Source organism: Coregonus lavaretus (genome assembly GCF_964263955.1).
Source record: "Coregonus lavaretus genome assembly, contig: HAP1_SCAFFOLD_864, whole genome shotgun sequence".
NCBI lineage: Eukaryota > Metazoa > Chordata > Actinopteri > Salmoniformes > Salmonidae > Coregonus > Coregonus lavaretus.
Window position 1 is genome coordinate 31,538 of NW_028164645.1, and position 14,322 is coordinate 45,859.

The window sequence follows — 14,322 nt, forward strand, 5'->3', positions numbered from 1 at the left end:
CAAAAACCTAAGAAAGAAATTGAGAAACCTATCCAACCAAAAACAAACAAAAATCCAGAAAAGAGTCGTTAAATTCTATAACCACTTAAAAGGAAGCGATTCCCAAACCTTCCATAACAAAGCCATCACCTACAGAGAGATGAACTTGGAGAAGAGTCCCCTAAGTAAGCTTGTCCTGGGCCTATGTTCACAAACACAAACAGACCCCACACAGCCCCAGGACAACAACAACAACAACAACACAATTAGACCCAACCAAATCATGAGAAAACAAAAAGAGAATTACTTGACACATTGGAAAGAACAAACAAAAAAACAGAGCAAACTAGAATGCTATTTGGCCCTAAACAGAGAGTACACAGTGGCAGAATACCTGACCACTGTGACTGACCAAAACTTAAGGAAAGCTTTGACTATGTACAGACTCAGTGAGCATAGCCTTGCTATTGAGAAAGGCCGCCGTAGGCAGACCTGGCTCTCAAGAGAAGACAGGCTATGTGCACACTGCCCACAAAATGAGGTGGAAACTGAGCTGCACTTCCTAACCTCCTGCCAAATGTATGACCATGTTAGAGACACATATTTCCCTCAGATTACAGCGATCCACAAAGAATTCGAAAACAAACCCAATTTTGATAAACTCCCTTATCTACTGGGTGAAAAACCACAGTGTGCCATCACAGCTGCAAGATTTGTGACCTTTTGCCACAAGAAAAGGGCAACCAGTGAAGAACAAACACAATTGTAAATACAACCCATATTTATGTTTGTACTTTAACTATTTGCACATTGTTACAACACTATATACAGTGGGGAGAACAAGTATTTGATACACTGCCGATTTTGCAGGTTTTCCTACTTACAAAGCATGTAGAGGTCTGTAATTTTTATCATAGGTACACTTCAACTGTGAGAGACGGAATCTAAAAAAAAAATCCAGAAAATCACATTGTAAGAATTTTAAGTAATTAATTTGCATTTTATTGCATGACATAAGTATTTGATCACCTACCAACCAGTAAGAATTCCGGCCTTCACAGACCTGTTAGTTTTTCTTTAAGAAGCCCTCCTGTTCTCCACTCATTACCTGTATTAACTGCACCTGTTTGAACTCGTTACCTGTATAAAAGACACCTGTCCACACACTCAATCAAACAGACTCCAACCTCTCCACAATGGCCAAGACCAGAGAGCTGTGTAAGGACATCGGGGATAAAATTGTAGACCTGCACAAGGCTGGGATGGGCTACAGGACAATAGGCAAGCTTGGTGAGAAGGCAACAACTGTTGGCGCAATTATTAGAAAATGGAAGAAGTTCAAGATGACGGTCAATCACCCTAGGTCTGGGGCTCCATGCAAGATCTCACCTCGTGGGGCATCAATGATCATGAGGAAGGTGAGGGATCAGCCCAGAACTACACGACAGGACCTGGTCAATGACCTGAAGAGAGCTGTGACCACAGTCTCAAAGAAAACCATTAGTAACACACTACGCCGTCATAGATTAAAATCCTGCAGCGCACGCAAGGTCCCCCTGCTCAAGCCAGCGCATGTCCAGGCCCGTCTGAAGTTTGCCAATGAGCATCTGGTTGATCCAGAGGAGGAATGGGAGAAGGTCATGTGGTCTGATGAGAAAAAATTGAGCTTTTTGGTCTAAACTCCACTCGCCGTGTTTGGAGGAAGAAGAAGGATGAGTACAACCCCAAGAACACCATCCCAACCGTGAAGCATGGAGGTGGAAACATCATTCTTTGGGGATGCTTTTCTGCAAAGGGGACAGGACGACTGCACCGTATTGAGGGGAGGATGGATGGGGCCATGTATCGCGAGATCTTGGCCAACAACCTCCTTCCCTCAGTAAGAGCATTGAAGATGGGTCGTGGCTGGGTCTTCCAGCATGACAACGACCCGAAACACACAGCAAGGGCAACTAAGGAGTGGCTCCGTAAGAAACATCTCAAGGTCCTGGAGTGGCCTAGCCAGTCTCCAGACCTGAACCCAATAGAAAATCTTTGGAGGGAGCTGAAAGTCCGTATTGCCCAGCGACAGCCCCGAAACCTGAAGGATCTGGAGAAGGTCTGTATGGAGGAGTGGGCCAAAATCCCTGCTGCAGTGTGTGCAAACCTGGTCAAGACCTACAGGAAACGTATGATCTCTGTAATTGCAAACAAAGGTGTCTGTACCAAATATTAAGTTCTGCTTTTCTGATGTATCAAATACTTATGTCATGCAATAAAATGCACATTAATTAATTTTAAAATCATACAATGTGATTTTCTGGATTTTTGTTTTAGATTCCGTCTCTCACAGTTGAAGTGTACCTATGATACAAATTACAGACCTCTACATGCTTTGTAAGTAGGAAAACCTGCAAAATCGGCAGTGTATCAAATACTTGTTCTCCCCACTGTATACAGTGGGGAAAAAAAGTTTTTAGTCAGCCACCAATTGTGCAAGTTCTCCCACTTAAAAAGATGAGAGAGGCCTGTAGTTTTCATCATAGGTACACGTCAACTATGACAGACAAATTGAGAATTTTTTTTCTCCAGAAAATCACATTGTAGGATTTTTAATGAATTTATTTGCAAATTATGGTGGAAAATAAGTATTTGGTCACCTACAAACAAGCAAGATTTCTGGCTCTCACAGACCTGTAACTTCTTCTTTAAGAGGCTCCTCTGTCCTCCACTCGTTACCTGTATTAATGGCACCTGTTTGAACTTGTTATCAGTATAAAATACACCTGTCCACAACCTCAAACAGTCACACTCCAAACTCCACTATGGCCAAGACCAAAGAGCTGTCAAAGGACATCAGAAACAAAATTGTAGACCTGCACCAGGCTGGGAAGACTGAATCTGCAATAGGTAAGCAGCTTGGTTTGAAGAAATCAACTGTGGGAGCAATTATTAGGAAATGGAAGACATACAAGACCACTGATAATCTCCCTCGATCTGGGGCTCCACGCAAGATCTCACCCCGTGGGGTCAAAATGATCACAAGAACGGTGAGCAAAAATCCCAGAACCACACGGGGGGACCTAGTGAATGACCTGCAGAGAGCTGGGACCAAAGTAACAAAGCCTACCATCAGTAACACACTACGCCGCCAGGGACTCAAATCCTGCAGTGCCAGACGTGTCCCCCTGCTTAAGCCAGTACATGTCCAGGCCCGTCTGAAGTTTGCTAGAGTGCATTTGGATGATCCAGAAGAGGATTGGGAGAATGTCATATGGTCAGATGAAACCAAAATAGAACTTTTTGGTAAAAACTCAACTCGTCGTGTTTGGAGGACAAAGAATGCTGAGTTGCATCCAAAGAACACCATACCTACTGTGAAGCATGGGGGTGGAAACATCATGCTTTGGGGCTGTTTTTCTGCAAAGGGACCAGGACGACTGATCCGTGTAAAGGAAAGAATGAATGGGGCCATGTATCGTGAGATTTTGAGTGAAAACCTCCTTCCATCAGCAAGGGCATTGAAGATGAAACGTGGCTGGGTCTTTCAGCATGACAATGATCCCAAACACACCGCCCGGGCAACGAAGGAGTGGCTTCGTAAGAAGCATTTCAAGGTCCTGGAGTGGCCTAGCCAGTCTCCAGATCTCAACCCCATAGAAAATCTTTGGAGGGAGTTGAAAGTCCGTGTTGCCCAGCGACAGCCCCAAAACATCACTGCTCTAGAGGAGATCTGCATGGAGGAATGGGCCAAAATACCAGCAACAGTGTGTGAAAACCTTGTGAAGACTTACAGAAAACATTTGACCTGTGTCATTGCCAACAAAGGGTATATAACAAAGTATTGAGAAACTTTCGTTATTGACCAAATACTTATTTTCCACCATAATTTGCAAATAAATTCATAAAAAATCCTACAATGTGATTTTCTGGAAAGAAAATTCTTATTTTGTCTGTCATAGTTGATGTGTACCTATGATGAAAATTACAGGTCTCTCTCATCTTTTTAAGTGGGAGAACTTGCACAATTGGTGGCTGACTAAATACTTTTTTCCCCCACTGTATATATATATATATATATATATATATATATATATATATACATAATATGACATTTGAAATATCTTTATTCTTTTGGAACTTCTGAGTGTAATGTTTACTGTTAATATTTATTGTTTATTTCACTTTTGTTTACTATCTACTTCACTTGCTTTGGCAATGTTAACATACGTTTCCCATGCCAATAAAGCCCTTAAATTGAAAATGGAATTAAAGAACAAATTACAAAAATGTTTATTGCCATAGAACAAATCAGTGGAGACAGTTGATGAGGAAAATAACCAAACCAATAATGCAAGCAAAGATAATACCCTAGTTTAATAAAAATTCTCATCAAACACAATACATATTTTAATTAACAAAACACTTCTTTTTTTTATTTCCTGAGATGCCAATGTGTCAAACTGGTTTTAACCCTAGTGACTCAAAGTCATGGTTTCCACCCACAATGACAACAGAGGACAGCATGCACTCTTTCAAGACATTCAAAACCATGACAACGGCATACCATTAGAACAGCAAATACAATACACTGTTAAAGAGCATCGTTCCTTGCTAATAGAACTGTAATGACTCCAGTTCAACATCGCAGGGTGGGTAATTCTGTTGGTCCTATTGGCCTTGCCGAGCAGCCCTCTTTCAAAGCCCTCATTTCACCACTCAACGGCACACTGAGCAATATTGATTGAGATAGTTGGGTAGTTTGAGCATTAAAGAGGCTAAAAGTGGTTATTTGAAGACTGACACCCTCTGCCCAGCACGCATAAGGACACAGATACACACAGGCACACACACTGACAGTTGCTTCCAGTCAAAGCTAGAACAGTTTTAGTCTATGAGTCATAAAAGCATTAGATTCCCTTCAGACAGGACTTGGTTAACTATATGGCCCGTCAGTGAGGGGTGTTACCAGGGCTCTATATGTTTCTACTGCATACACCTCAACTTAACCCTTGTTTGACACTCTCAGCCACTATACAGTAATCAGTGTACTATTGTGCTTACAGACACTGTTTTATATAAACTTAACTAACAGTACTTTATAGGCCTCAACTGTATATAAACCCCTAGTTAACCCTTGGTTGACACCCCCAGACTCCTGGCAGTAATCACTGCACTGTTGTCACTCACACACTGACACCTACATGCGTTACTAAGACCCCTGCTACACTGTGGAAAGAGTGTGAGATCGATGTGGATCCAAACTGAATAGAACCATTCTAATGAGGGCAATTTCCTGGGAAACTGCAGGAGAAACAAATCTCTTTAAATCACTACCCACACAGCAGCCTATAATGAACATAAAATGGAGGCCTCCAGCACTCAGACTCAATTTGGGCTGAGTATAAAGAAGTAATATTTGCTTGCCTTAAATTACACCCCACAAATAAAATAACACGTTTTAAAATGACTAAGCAAACATTTATTTGAAAAATTGTAAAATCCGGAAACAATTGTTATTGTAAAATCAACCATTGTTACAGGCTCTAGGCTGAACAGTGTTAAAACATGTAATGTGCTATTTAAAACCTCTTTCTAGGTAAATCTCCAACATGGCTTCCTAAACAATAGAACAAGGAATATCCAAAATAATCGTATATTAATACATCTCTTATTCAACGTAAACATTAAGTCCTACATTAGTAAAGGGAAGTCGAGCATCAAGTTAGCATGAGGTAGCGGTAAGTCTTTTTCGTGAACATAGTTGACAATTAAAGAGAAACCAGACAGTGAGAGAAACAGCGGGTATAGGGAGATGTATTCGGAGTGGAGTGGTGCGGAGCGCGGTGTGCTCATTAGCCGAGGCTGAGGTGGCGGTACAGCATGCTCGACACGTCTTTAAAAGCAAGATATCGCCAGTGTTTGACTCGCTTCTACACATTAGCATCATCAAAGAGAATATTTAAGAGACAGAATTAAGAGAATAAAGCATATGCATGACAGAACCCATGACACGTAAACCTTATCAAAGGGCGTTAATGTGTGAGAGAAAGAAAAAGAGAGAGTGAGAGAGAGATAAAGAGAGAGAAAGGACGTGTGCCGTGCATGTGTGAGTGCATGCAAGCAAAATTTAGCTTCCTCTGCCTGAGAGAGAGAGAGAGCGAAAGAGAGGAGTGAGATTTAAGTACACCTCAAATCTATTGAACTTTAACCAATCAAAACCATTAATTACACTGTAAATACCGAAGTAAGAAGAAATGACTATGCTGACGTGTGGCTGGCACAGCAATTCAAAGCTGCATTAAGGAAACGTCTTTAGAAAAGGCTGAATCATGTTTTCTATAATTGTAGTCTTCAGGCCATGAAAACAAAATGAACAAAAGGAGAGCTTTTCATTGTCTACAGTGCAACATCCTTGAAGATAAAAAGTGGGACTTTTACTTTATTTTCAACTGTTTTTTCCTCCGAAAAGTTATCTGGTATGACGCCTTTTCATAAAGATTGACTTAGAATTTTTATCCCGCCTTAAGGTATAGAGCTCGCCATCAAAATTTCATCTCTCACTGGTCCTGCAGGCAAAACAATGGAGAGCCTCTCTTGACCTCAATCTTTCAGACTGCTGGCTTGGTTCCTTCAGCCCCTAGCCCCTTCCACTACCCCGTGGTGTTCACAGATTTGAAAGGAATGGATAGTAAGCAAGAAAGATGATGACTCCACCTCTCCCATAGGCTAAGTAGAGTTCCTCCGCCTTATCTCTTACCTATCCAATTTTTTCAGATCTGTGAACCTCTGTCTCTGATTGGCAATTACTATTACCCTGCAATTACTATTCAATTCAATGAACAGCTTACGATCACAATAGATAATTACAACACTCCTATTCTGACAGAGGCACAGTAGGCTGCTCTGAGGAAAATATGAAAAACACAAGCGATGAATGAATACACTGTACAATAATTTGAATCAGTGCAATTAGTAAATGGTGCGCAATAGAAAGAGCATAAAAGACTCCATTGATGTGTCACCAGGTGGTTGTGGGTAAAGTGGTGAGATGGCAGGTCCTGTCGACACTAGACAGTACAGGAAGCACTTTATACCATAAACGACCTACTATTTGTCGTACCTCCCGGGCTGCCATTTGACAACAGCTACAGTACATTCCAATTACGATGTGAATTCATTCAGGCTAAAACGTCACCATGGCATGTTGTACAGTACAAACAATGTAGGGATACAGAGAAGGATAGAACTCTGAGTGAACTGTTGAACTTTGGTGTGTTTCGTCAGCGATGAGGGACTCTGTGTTAGAAATGTGATTTATGGTAGTTGGCACATCAGAAGACGATTTCTCCAGGCATCTCTTTGTACTGTATGTGTGTGGGCAGATGTAGGATACTGTGTGTGTGTGTGTGTGTGGGTGTGTGCGCGTGTGTGTAAGAGAGAGAGAAAGAGTCTGCCTGAGGTACTTGTGTATACAATAACTTTTAGTGTTTGTGTGTCCTTGTGTTTTTGTATGTATGTATGTGTGTGTGCGTGTGTGTGTGTGTGTGTGTTTGTGTGCATATGTGTGTGTGTGTAAGTGTGTTTGTGTGCACGACTTAGTATGCTTATGTGTGACTTCGCACAGTGTTCACAGGTCCGTGAGTGGGAAGAGAAAAAGCAAGTGGGCTGGGAGAGGGGGAGTGTGTGGTTGCATGGTGCCAGTTCTTTGGTTTTAGAATCTAAATTATTATTCCACCAAGCTAGGATTATTTTCAAAGAAAATAGAACAACACCATTACTGAGCATACTGAGTCACAGTGCTCTTTGTCTGAGGTCAGAACAACTTGCTGAGGAAAAGCATTTTCAATTATTTATCCTCCTTCTACTTTTAAATTACCTTTAGTCATAGAGATGGATGAGTGTCTAGCAAGGGAACAAGTATAAACTACAAACAGAACATCAAGATGGTAATGGGTACTTCTACCTCACACTCAAACATTCATCCTTCAACCAGACACACTGTATAAGGAACTCTGTCTTTCTTTCTCTCGCTCTTGCTCTCTCTCTCTATCAGACTTTTCTATCAACCTGTCTATAACCCTGTCACCATGGTGATAATGAAGACAAATTGATAATACATACAGTAAACACACCTTGACCACAAATCAAAATGACTAGATAGATACCATAGGTTTCCCAGCCTGCTTTCTTTTCGGAAGCCAATTTTCTCAACCAGGTGTTGATTAGCTATTTCTCTCAGAACCATGACATACCAATACATTCCATACCATGCATGGAATACACCATACATTCATAGCTACCACACTATACATATTTCTCTTTCTCTGCGTATTGGAATGAAATTGCCCCAGTTTCTGCATTCAACATTCATATACATAATTGGGTTAGTGTACAATAACTGTATGCAGGGTTTAAAGACTCCACTGTTCCCCCTCCTCCCACCCCCGCCCGTCCCTCAGTCTCCATAGATGGGTTGGTTGTTTAGCAACAAAACCGACGTGTGCGCAACTATGGGACAAAACAGACTTACTGTAGATTGTTGACAACATGTAAACTATATTTAGCAGTGGAGGCTCCTCAGAGGAGGAAGCAGAGGACCATCCTCCTCAGTGAATTTCATAAAAATTAAAATGCTAAAACATTGAAAACGTTATACTTTTTAGATAAAACTATACTAAATATATTCACGTCACCAAATAATTGATTAAAACACACTGTTTTGCAATGAAGGTCTACAGTAGCCTCAACAGCACACTGTAGGGTAGCACCATGGTGTAGCCGGAGGACAGCTAGCTTCCGTCCTCCTCTTGGTACATTGACTTCAATACAAAACCTAGGAGGCTCTTGGTTCTTACCCCTTTCCATAGAATTACACAGTAATTATGACAACTTCTGGAGGACGTCCTCCAACCTATCAGAGCTCTTGCAGCATGAACTGACATGTTGTTCACCCAATCAGATAATTAATCTAGCACTGAAAGCATAAGCTACAGCTAGCTAGCACTGCGGTGCATAACATGTGGTGAGTAGTTGACTCAAAGAGAGAGAAAGACAATAGTTGAACAGTTTTCAACAAATTAATTTCTTAAAAAATGAAGAAGCAAGAGAGAGAGAGAGAGAGAGAGATTGTCATTTTCTTTCACTTTCAGTTTCACTTACTTAGCTAGCAAATGCAGCTGGCTAGTTTAGTTACTCAAACACCCGGCTCAAACAGATGGATGCTATGTTAGCTAGCTGGCTATGACTTTCCAACATAACACTGGAACTCTTCCAAGTCAAGGTAAGCTTTTGGTTTTATTAATTTATTGACACCGGGGCCTGCCGGTCTAACTGCTTACTGACTATACACTGTAACGTTACTGCATGATTGTAGCGGGTTTACTAACGCATTAGTTATATTAGCTATGTTGACTAGGACGTTACTTTAGCTAATATGGGGACAACGATGTAGGCTGTGTGTAGCGGTTATGACATGGTTTGGCTTGGAACGTTTTTTTCGCCTGGTCACACACAGCTGATGTGTTGTTCATTGAAGTCCACCAACAAAGGGAAAAGGTGAGAGGAGGAGAGTGCATAGAGGCTAGAATGAATACAACGTGGCTGCTATGAAAATGAACTCTGTTTATGCGTGATCAGGGGTGTATTCATTCCGTCAATTCTGTTGAAAAACGTTTCTTAAACGGAAGCAAACGAAACGGGGATACAAATACCTGAATTTGTCCAATAGAATCTCTTGTTTGCAACTGTTGGACTAATGATTACACCCTAGATACAGTGGGGGAAAAAAGTATTTAGTCAGCCACCAATTGTGCAAGTTCTCCCACTTAAAAAGATGAGAGAGGCCTGTAATTTTCATCATAGGTACACGTCAACTATGACAGACAAATTGAGATTTTTTTTCTCCAGAAAATCACATTGTAGGATTTTTTATGAATTTATTTGAAAATTATGGTGGAAAATAAGTATTTGGTCACCTACAAACAAGCAAGATTTCTGGCTCTCACAGACCTGTAACTTCTTCTTTAAGAGGCTCCTCTGTCCTCCACTCGTTACCTGTATTAATGGCACCTGTTTGAACTTGTTATCAGTATAAAAGACACCTGTCCACAACCTCAAACAGTCACACTCCAAACTCCACTATGGCCAAGACCAAAGAGCTGTCAAAGGACACCAGAAACAAAATTGTAGACCTGCACCAGGCTGGGAAGACTGAATCTGCAATAGGTAAGCAGCTTGGTTTGAAGATATCAACTGTGGGAGCAATTATTAGGAAATGGAAGACATACAAGACCACTGATAATCTCCCTCGATCTGGGGCTCCACGCAAGATCTCACCCTGTGGGATCAAAATGATCACAAGAACGGTGAGCAAAATGAGGAAAAGAAAATCAGAAAATCACATTGTAGGATTTTTAATGAATTTATTTGCAAATTATGGTGGAAAATAAGTATTTGGTCAATTACAAAAGTTTCTCAATACTTTGTTATATACCCTTTGTTGGCAATGACACAGGTCAAACGTTTTCTGTAAGTCTTCACAAGGTTTTCACACACTGTTGCTGGTATTTTGGCCCATTCCTCCATGCAGATCTCCTCTAGAGCAGTGATGTTTTGGGGCTGTCGCTGGGCAACACAGACTTTCAACTCCCTCCAAAGAATTTCTATGGGGTTGAGATCTGGAGACTAGCTAGGCCACTCCAGGACCTTGAAATGCTTCTTACGAAGCCACTCCTTCGTTGCCCGGGCGGTGTGTTTGGGATCATTGTCATGCTGAAAGACCCAGCCACGTTTCATCTTCAATGCCCTTGCTGATGGAAGGAGGTTTTCACTCAAAATCTCACGATACATGGCCCCATTCATTCTTTCCTTTACACGGATCAGTCGTCCTGGTCCCTTTGCAGAAAAACAGCCCCAAAGCATGATGTTTCCACCCCCATGCTTCACAGTTGGTATGGTGTTCTTTGGATGCAACTCAGCATTCTTTGTCCTCCAAACACGACGGGTTGAGTTTTTGCCAAAAAGTTATATTTTGGTTTCATCTGACCTTATGACATTCTCCCAATCCTCTTCTGGATCATCCAAATGCACTCTAGCAAACTTCAGACGGGCCTGGACATGTACTGGCTTAAGCAGGGGGACACGTCTGGCACTGCAGGATTTGAGTCCCTGACGGAGTAGTGTGTTACTGATGGTAAGCTTTGTTACTTTGGTCCCAGCTCTCTGCAGGTCATTCACTAGGTCCCCCCGTGTGGTTCTGGGATTTTTGCTCACCGTTCTTGTGATCATTTTGACCCCACGGGGTGAGATCTTGCGTGGAGCCCCAGATCGAGGGAGATTATCAGTGGTCTTGTATGTCTTCCATTTCCTAATAATTGCTCCCACAGTTGATATCTTCAAACCAAGCTGCTTACCTATTGCAGATTCAGTCTTCCCAGCCTGGTGCAGGTCTACAATTTTGTTTCTGGTGTCCTTTGACAGCTCTTTGGTCTTGGCCATAGTGGAGTTTGGAGTGTGACTGTTTGAGGTTGTGGACAGGTGTCTTTTATACTGATAACAAGTTCAAACAGGTGCCATTAATACAGGTAACGAGTGGAGGACAGAGGAGCCTCTTAAAGAAGAAGTTACAGGTCTGTGAGAGCCAGAAATCTTGCTTGTTTGTAGGTGACCAAATACTTATTTTCCACCATAATTTTCAAATAAATTCATAAAAAATCCTACAATGTGATTTTCTGGAGAAAAAAAATCTCAATTTGTCTGTCATAGTTGACGTGTACCTATGATGAAAATTACAGGCCTCTCTCATCTTTTTAAGTGGGAGAACTTGCACAATTGGTGGCTGACTAAATACTTTTTTTCCCCACTGTAAGCTAGATGCAGGCAAGAGTGTGCAAGGCGTTATTGAATGTGTCACTGTCTGTCCATGTGTCACTGTCTGTCATCTCAAATTTTTCTCTCGACCTGTGTGCACCTACGTTGTAAACTTTCATTCATAGGCTAGGTTGTAGCAACCTCATGATGGGTATATGGAAAATTTGAGTATCATGTAGTAGCCTAAACCTATCGATGTTACATTGAACTGGGTGAATGGAATATGAATGACAATCATCCAATATGCTGTAATAGAAATAAGGCTATGCTCATGAGAAAAAAAATGTGTTCTCCCTCATCATAAACGGCACTGACCTCCACTGATATTTAGTGTCCAATGTTTAATGAAAACATAAATGAATTTGGACAATGAGCACTTGTTGGCTCTCAGATACTTTGTTACAGTTGTTGGTTAGCTAGCTAGATACTTTTTGCCATATTAGCATAGACATGACATCAGCCAAAACACCTAGACATGATATCAAGAACAACATAAAACCAGCTGAAACAAGCCACCTGCGATTCTCCACATGGCAGCTTCTTGTCATTGCTAGCTATCTGGCCATCCAGAATCACAACACACGGACTTCTGCCCCATTGAATCGTGCGCATCCTTTTGGTGATGTTGTCAGCTAACCCGTCTATAAAGTGGAGCAGTGATGCATTGACAGAGGGAGAAGGAGAGGAGGATGATGTCACCATGGGACAGGAACTAATTATGCTTCCATTATCCTACAGTTCTACTCTCTGCATAGCTTTATAAGCTTACACACTCATAGAGTACTGTGCTCTGCTAGTGTGGTCTCTGTCAGTGTAAACCCTCAGAGCACAGCTGCATGGATATACTGCCATTTAGGTAGACACCCTGTCGCCATGGGGATAAGAGTGATGTCTCCTGGTCATTTTGTTGGATATTTTTCATTCTGTTAGTCTTGCCTCACCTCTGCTCAGTTTACACTCCTGTGTTAGTAGTTCTAAGGCAAGCGCAACATAGTAAACTTGACAAAACTGAATAACTGAATACTGAATAGGCTGATGCAATAAGGTAAACATTCCATCAAACGTAATTAATGGGGCTTGCGAAGCAAGAGTCCCCTCTTTAAATCTTCATCATACTTCATATTATTATTATTTGGAACGCTATTCCTCTTACACTGTTTAAGCTAGAAATGTCATTCAAACTTTAAAACATGCAGAGAGGTCAGGACCAGTGTGCTTGCATACAACTTTTTAATATCTTTTATACTTTTTCAACTTTTTTGGGCCCTCTTCATTCACTTTCATGGGATTTCTACATTCTAAAGGTCTAAATCTGACATCATCAACTCCCAAGATTTGCAACATTCCATTCACTGGGAACAATGCAACTTTTGACAAAAAACAGCTACTTTGACCACTTTCCCAACCAGTTAGACAAAACGTGAGAGCATGTGAAATCTTCCTCTACTTCTCTGCTATTCAAATCTGAAATAGGAACAAAAATTATCTGCTACCAATCAAAACTTACAGCTGTTTGTCTGAGTTTAGAGTGACGAAAAGTAACTAGCTAATGCCAGCTAACAGCTCTCTCAGTCTCGTTGTTGAGCAGCCCAAACGGAGCCGTTGCTATGGATACTCACAAAAACTTAGAGGAAGTTACTGTATTTCTAATTTCGGGTTGGGCAATCATGCCCGGGTAGGTTAGGGCCTGAACATCACTGGCATGGGTAGACCACTCTCCCAACAGGAAACTTAGTGTATGGCATCTTCCTCTACTTCACTGCTATTCAAGCTGAAATGGTGATCGCTGTTAGCCTAAAGAGTTTATTTATTAGATTTAACCACAGCTAGATATCAGTAGGTCTACATACAAACCTATTCTACATAGTTCTTCAACTACCACAAAAATACTTTTAAAGAGCTCTCATCACTAGACGCACCATCAGATTTCTCTCCCAAAATAATTATTAATTCCTCCCTTCCACCATAACAGCATGTCTTCAAATTCAGAAATCAAAAAATAGTTGTAGAACCCATCTCTCGTTTCAACAATGTCACGCCCTGACCTACAGAACTCTAGTTAGTTTGGTCATGGTGTGCATGTTGAGTTCTATGTGGTGGTAGATCTATGTTTAGATCTATGTTTTGTATGTCTGTGTTTGGCCGGGTGTGATTCCCAATCAGAGGCAGCTGTCGCTCGTTGTCTCTGATTGGGGCTCATACTTAGGCAGCCTGTTTTCCTGCCTGTGTTGTGGGATCTTGTTTGTGTTCGGTGAGTTTGGCTTGTTAGAGTGTATAGCCTTCTGACGTCACGGTTTGTTGCCGTTTGTTGTTTTGTATGTTTATTCAGTTTAATAAACATGTATTCATTTCACGCTGCGCCTTGGTCTGACCCGTCCTTCAACGTCCGTGACAAACAAGGACTGCATTTTATGACAAAACCAGAAACAGGATGTTAGCAAAGCTTGAATTAATTAATAGACTTGTAGCAAGGAAAATGACAGGGCATCTGAC

The 14,322-nt window shown here is 41.4% G+C and overlaps 1 protein-coding gene across 1 annotated transcript in view; it reads right to left on the reverse strand.

The window, feature by feature from the left end:
- LOC311116817 (beta-1,3-galactosyltransferase 1) overlaps nt 1–14,322 on the reverse strand; it is a 121,424-nt gene that overhangs the window by 24,196 nt on the left and 82,906 nt on the right. The window lies entirely within an intron of this gene.